Source organism: Amblyraja radiata, chromosome 35, assembly GCF_010909765.2.
Source record: "Amblyraja radiata isolate CabotCenter1 chromosome 35, sAmbRad1.1.pri, whole genome shotgun sequence".
In the NCBI taxonomy this organism is placed as follows: Eukaryota; Metazoa; Chordata; class Chondrichthyes; order Rajiformes; family Rajidae; genus Amblyraja; species Amblyraja radiata.
This window is the reverse complement of record NC_045990.1, coordinates 10,134,678-10,140,924: the sequence shown is the minus strand read 5'-3', so window position 1 is coordinate 10,140,924 and position 6,247 is coordinate 10,134,678.

The window sequence follows — 6,247 nt, the reverse complement described above, 5'->3', positions numbered from 1 at the left end:
TGGAACAAAAATTTGCCCTCGGTACATATTAACTGTAATATAATAATATATGCATGTTGGAAGGTGCAATCAAAACAAAGATCTTTTTATCATTGTTGTGTTATGAATACCACAGAAAATATTATGTACTCTCAAGATCACATTTAATAGAATAATATTGCTTAAATATATAGTTATTGGACTTTGCATTTCGGAAAAGTCTCAGCTGAGAGGAAGACAGCAAAATACTGAAAATATTGGGGGTGAAAATGACTTCAGGACAGTTTGTTATGAAAATCAAAGAAATGGTAACAGAATACCTATACAGCTGAGTGAGTATAATTATATGGATGAGAAATTGTGTTCAACCAATTGATGACTTCTTTGACAAAGTAACTAGCATGTTAGATAACAAGGAAGCCAATGAATGTAGCAAATTCTGTTATCCATAATTTGGTCTGTGAAGTGCCCCATAAAGAATTACTGCATTAGATAAGCACCCATGGAATTGAACGTAATAGGCTAAGTCCAGGGGGTCAGATATGGGGCTTTATGTGTGGGCACATATATTGTCAGTGCAAAGGGGCTAGGAGCAAGGCCAAGTGTGCATCCAGAGTCAAGGTCTGGAATAGAACTAGGTGTGCAGTCAAGGCTGGGACCAGGGGAGTGTTCAGCACTGGGAACCTAAGCAGGTAAGCAGTTATGATCAGGGTAGAATAGGGGGCCAGGTGTAAGGCTGGACTCAGGGACAGGAATGAGAGAAGGTATGCAACTGGAGTCAGGGCCAGGAGTAGTACCGGGTGTGCAGTGAGACCCAGGTTGGTCAACATGGGCCAAGTGTTTGATATATAATCTGATTTCCATACATGAATACACTGAGATCATTCATGTGCTGCATGTGTTGATCAGAGGCTGGCTCTACTGTGGAATGTAATTAGGAATGTAATTTAGTCTAACTTTATTCATAGCTAATCCAATTTAACGCATATATTCAAGTTAAAAGACTCGTTACAGTATGCACCATATTGCACAATTTCAAGCTGAAAAATGCAAAAGTTCCGTACCAATGGGAGGGGGGACACCCTCCTCCCACAACCTTCCCACCCCGCCCCCCCTCCCCCCCCCCTCCCCCCTCGGTCGCTACGCTCTCTCGAGCTTGGTCTCTCGTAGACTGCAACACGGAAATAGGCTCCCCATGGTGTAATACGGGCATTGGGCACTAGATGCCGCTTACTTTTTCCATCTCATTTTCTAATTAGTTTAATTCATTAATATGCAACTTTTGGCACTTACGAGTTATGACTTCTTTCTCAATTATATTTTATTTAAATCTGTGCAAAGTTTCATGTAGTTCCAGGACATGGGTCACGAAAGTTGATTTCTAGACACATTTCTGACGCTCGGCCCACAGCCCATTCCCAGCTCCCCCACAAGCCACAGTCTCCGCCTCTTTCTTTCTCCCAAAAACAAGAAGTTGAAGTAATGACATTTCATGGAAGTTGCATGATACTTGGAAACTAAAATACATTTTGCGGAACTGGATGCGACCAAAAACTGCATCACATCCTCCTGTTTCCTCAACGGCAAGAAGGTCTTCTAGCTGAGAACAGGATGGATGTTTATGAAACTATTCGTATGTCTGGCCGTAGAGTACAACAACAGTGCGGGAATCCACAGCCAGGTGAATATCAGGCGTTGAACGGGGAGAAATGTGGAATGTTTATATTTCAGTTACACTGAATGAATTGGAATTTTCTTCACATGCTCAGTTCAGCAGAGACTGCCAATGAGGATTCAGGGGGAGGGTTGGTGAAATGTTACCGAACAAGAAGGGTTGATTCTGGGGCTGGAGAATGCCCTTCGTTTCCTGCTCTTCCATTTTACCTGAGCGAATATGTTAATCCCGTTGTCATGCATTTGCAACACTTCAATCCTCTGCCCAGCAAAATCCCAGCGTATTGCGGGTGTATTTTCTAAAATTGAAGGCATGTGTTTTGGACAGTTGATGGATGTTAACAAGTCAAAGTCCCTGCTCTGACATTTCCCCAAATCCCAATCGGAAAATGTTTGAACTAAATTCCATTAACCGTCTCTATCATGTGTTTTCAGTGATGTTTTCACTTGTACTCTGTAGAAAGTGGCACCACTGGAGCCTGGTCAAGAAAAACACTCCCGCAAGGTCATCTACGCTCTCTTTGGCTCTTCTAAACGGAAGTGGTGTTCAACTCAGTTGAACTAAGTCGTTTGGGGGAAGTGTTATCGTCTTAAATGTCTTTTATAGCGTGAACAGATAATCTAATGAAGGGTTGTGCATGAATAAGCGGCACGGTGGCGCAGCGGTAGAGTTGCCGCTTTACAGCGCCGGAGACCCAAATTCGACCCCGACCACAGGTGCTGTCTTTACGGAGTTTGCACGTCCTCGCCATAACCGCGAGGGCTTTCTCTGAGATCTTCGGTTTCCTCCCACACGCCAAACACGTGCAGGTTGGTAGGTTAATTAGCTTGGGTTTGTATACTTGGTATAACTGTAAATTGTCCCTAGTGGGTGTAGGCTCGTGTTAATGTGCGGGGATCTCTTGTCGGTGCGGACCCGGTGGCCGAAGGGTCTGTATCTGCATTGTATCTCTAAACTAAACTAAACTAGACTAAACTAAGCAAATATTGTTCACGTGTCTGTATTCATTCAACGGTGGACAGGGAAGAGTGGATGTGATTAGTATCTCTGAATACAGAGGTTTCACATCACCAAAGAAAACCTTGGTTTATCCCAATTAGTGGGGCAGAAGAATTCATTCAGGAACTTAGTGATATTTTTACCCCCGTTTTACTTATCCTGTCACTGGCGTGCGGTACACCGATGATCCGCGTGGAGGAATTATAACGTCAGGATCGAAAAAGTCAGTCTAAAAGGTTTGGAAAGATCCGTACGGAGGCAGGTGGGTCTAGTGACGGTGGGACATGTTGGCTGGTGTGGGTTGTTTACACGCTCTATGACTTTATAACATTATGGCGGTGGATATTGGCTACTTGGACTCTAGCAAGACATATGATAAATCTCCTAATGGTAGTCGGATCCAAAAGAATAATTTGTATGGTGAATAGTTTGAATTCAAAACTGAATTAACCTGAGATGGTGGAAGGACGTGATCCTGGGTCGGTTAAGTCTGCAGGTGACAACAGAATGGGTGGAGTAGTGAAGAGTGAGGAAGTTTGTGAAATGATGTTGCGAGGTATATATAAGTTACAAATATGGATGTAGAAATGGCAGGGTGTATTTCATCCAAGCAAATATGGGGTAGAATAGAATAGAATGCCTTTTATTGTCATTCAAACAGCTTGGTTTGAACGAAATTGCATTTCTACAGTCTTAACATTACAAAAAAAAACAAGATACACACTTAACACAATGTACACAAACATCCATCACAGTGAATCTCCAACACCTCCTCACTGTGATGGAAGGCAAAAGTTTTATCTCTTCCCTTTGTTCTTCTCCCGCGGTCCAGCAGTCCAACTGCAGCGTCGAGGCGACTGGGGCTCCCGATGTTAAAGCCCCCGGCGGGCGATGGTAAGTCCCGCAGCCGTTAAGCCGTGCCAGGCGATGTTAGGCGAGTCATTTACACCCCATGATTCCAGCGGGAGATCTTGCCGTTGCGGGAGCTCCAAAAACGGTCTCCCACCCGGGTCCTGCGAGCTCCCTATGTTCCGTGCGCCTCCACAGCTCTCCCGGTTGTGAAGTCGGCCAGCGATGTCCGCGATGGCGTGTCAGCGATGGCGTGTCCGCAGGTTCCGCGACTGGAGTCCTCAGGTTGGTTCCGGTTGGAGGCCGCCGCCGGCTCCACGATGTTAGGCCCAACGACACCGGGGACACGACAGGGAAAAAGTCGAGTCCCTGTACAGGGAAGAGATTAAAGCTTTCCTCCACGCCCCTCCCCCAACCACATCTAAAAAATAATTAAAATTAGAACCAAAAACATACATTTAACGAGACAAAAATAAAATAAAGACAGACGGACTGCAGTCGAGCCGCTGCCGTTAGCCGTCGCCACACCGCACGGTATATGATGTATATGAAACATGAGGGTTGGAAGGTAAGATTGTACATTATAGGTGTACATATGGATACATGTGTACCCATATTATCATCGATATCGCGCAGCTCCACTCTTGGTTCCCCGCCACCATTTGTATCAAGGACGAGTGCCTCTTGTGCTCACCACCCACCCCATCAGCCGTCGCATATAGTAGGTATGTTGCAAAGCCTACCTGAAGCGTCTTTGAAAATCTGCCGCTGCGGGTGTGCGCGATTTTGGCGCCGTTTAGAGGGGGCGGGTTTAAAACGCGATTTTCTCTAAGCTGTTCAAATCGAAGATGTTCAGCCTAGTTAATTATTAACGAAAAATCGCTGGAAGACCCTGTCGCAAAAGCTATTATTAGGTTTAAAGGCCTTGAATAATAGTTATAGTAGTTTAAAAATCAATCTCTAAACCCGCGACCGCCAGCAACCGCAGGGTCTCATAAAGCAAACCACAGAAGATATGCTGTATATTTTTACATTAAAAAGGGCTTCTAAAGATCCCTTTATACAAAGTTTAATATTGCGAGTAGCTCATTTTGGGCCCATTATATCGCGCAGTATTTTTCTGGGCATTTGGGGCACAAATCTACCGCAATGTGAACGTTCTAAACCAGCGCGTTCCACAGAGACCCACTGGAAAGCTGATTTAAATGGGCATTTATTTACAGCAATTGAACACTGAATTCCTTCCATTTGGCCTATAAATTAATGTAAATGAGATTTAAAAATCATGTTTTATTGTGAATTATTTGTGAATATTATTTGGACATTTAGGCTATTTAAAAATGTTAATCATTTATTAAGAAATGGATAGATGTTTAGATCTAGTAATTGAAGTCTGAAATTAGCTACAATTAGGTAACTAACTAATTATATGCTTTAATTTCAGGTCATCCAAGTAAGATTATTTTATATTTGTTTCAGAATGCTTCAATCTATGATAACTGAAAATTTCATTCAGTTCTCTTAATTTTTAAGAAAGTTATGGGCTTTTGACTGTTCACGATCACAACTTTTTTGTTATGTCCATAGAAAATCAATAGGGAACAAGATGCTCATTTCCGAGTATGAAAATGGCCATAACTTTTTAAATACTTGAGATATGAAAGTGAATTAGGTGTCAAATTAAACTTATTTTTATGCTTTATCTGATGGGATAAATTACAGACTTGATTTTTAAAATCTCAAAATTTTGTAACATTGCTACATATAGCACATAATCCTCCAACATTTTACCACCTCCAACGGGATCCCATTACTGGCCACATTTCCCCATCTCCACCCCTTTCTGCTTTCTGCAGAGTCCATTCTTTCAGCAACTCCCATCCAAACCACCCCCCCCCCCAGGTAATTTCCCCTGCAACAGCAGGAGATGTAACTTATATCCTTTTACCTCCCTCCTCGGCTCCATCCAAGGACCCCGACAGTCTTTCCAGGTGAGGCAGAGGTTCACTTGCACCTCCTCCAACCTCATCTACTGTATCCGCTGTTCCAGGTATCAGCTCATGTACATCGGCGAGACCAAGCGCAGGCTCGGCGATCATTTCGCTGAACACCTCCGCTCAGTCCGCCTTAACCTACCTGATCTCCTGGTTGCTCAGACCTTTCTGTCCCGGGCTTCCTCCATTGTCAGAGTGAGGCCCAGCGCAAATTGCAGGAACAGCACCTCACATTTCGCTTGGGTAGTTTACACCCCAGCGGTATGAGCGTTGAATTCTCTAAATTCAATTAGCCCCTGCTATCCCTCTCTCTCCATCCCCTCCCCCTTCCAAATTCTCCCACCTGTCTTACTGTTTCCGACTATATTCTATCTCGGTCCCGCCCACTACCTGACATCACTCTGAAGAAGGGTCTCGACCCGAAACCCGAAGGGTCTCGTCACTCATTCCTTCTTTCCAGAGATGCCGAGTACTCATTTTGTGTTTACCTTCGATTTAAACCAGCATCTACAGTTCTTTCCAGTAATTTACTCGTTTGCTTTCAGTGATGATTTTCAATTCGTCTTTGCAGGACACGGACTCCAATAAATATCACTTGAACACAGAATCTAATAGCAGAAATATTTTCGCAATGCCATCAATTCAGCAAAATAGATTTAGAATTTTACAGATTTGCATAGAAACCTGGAAGTGCAGCTTGAGGAACTATTTGAGCTCAGAATCTTCATCTCTCTGTCTTCTTCTTAAAAGT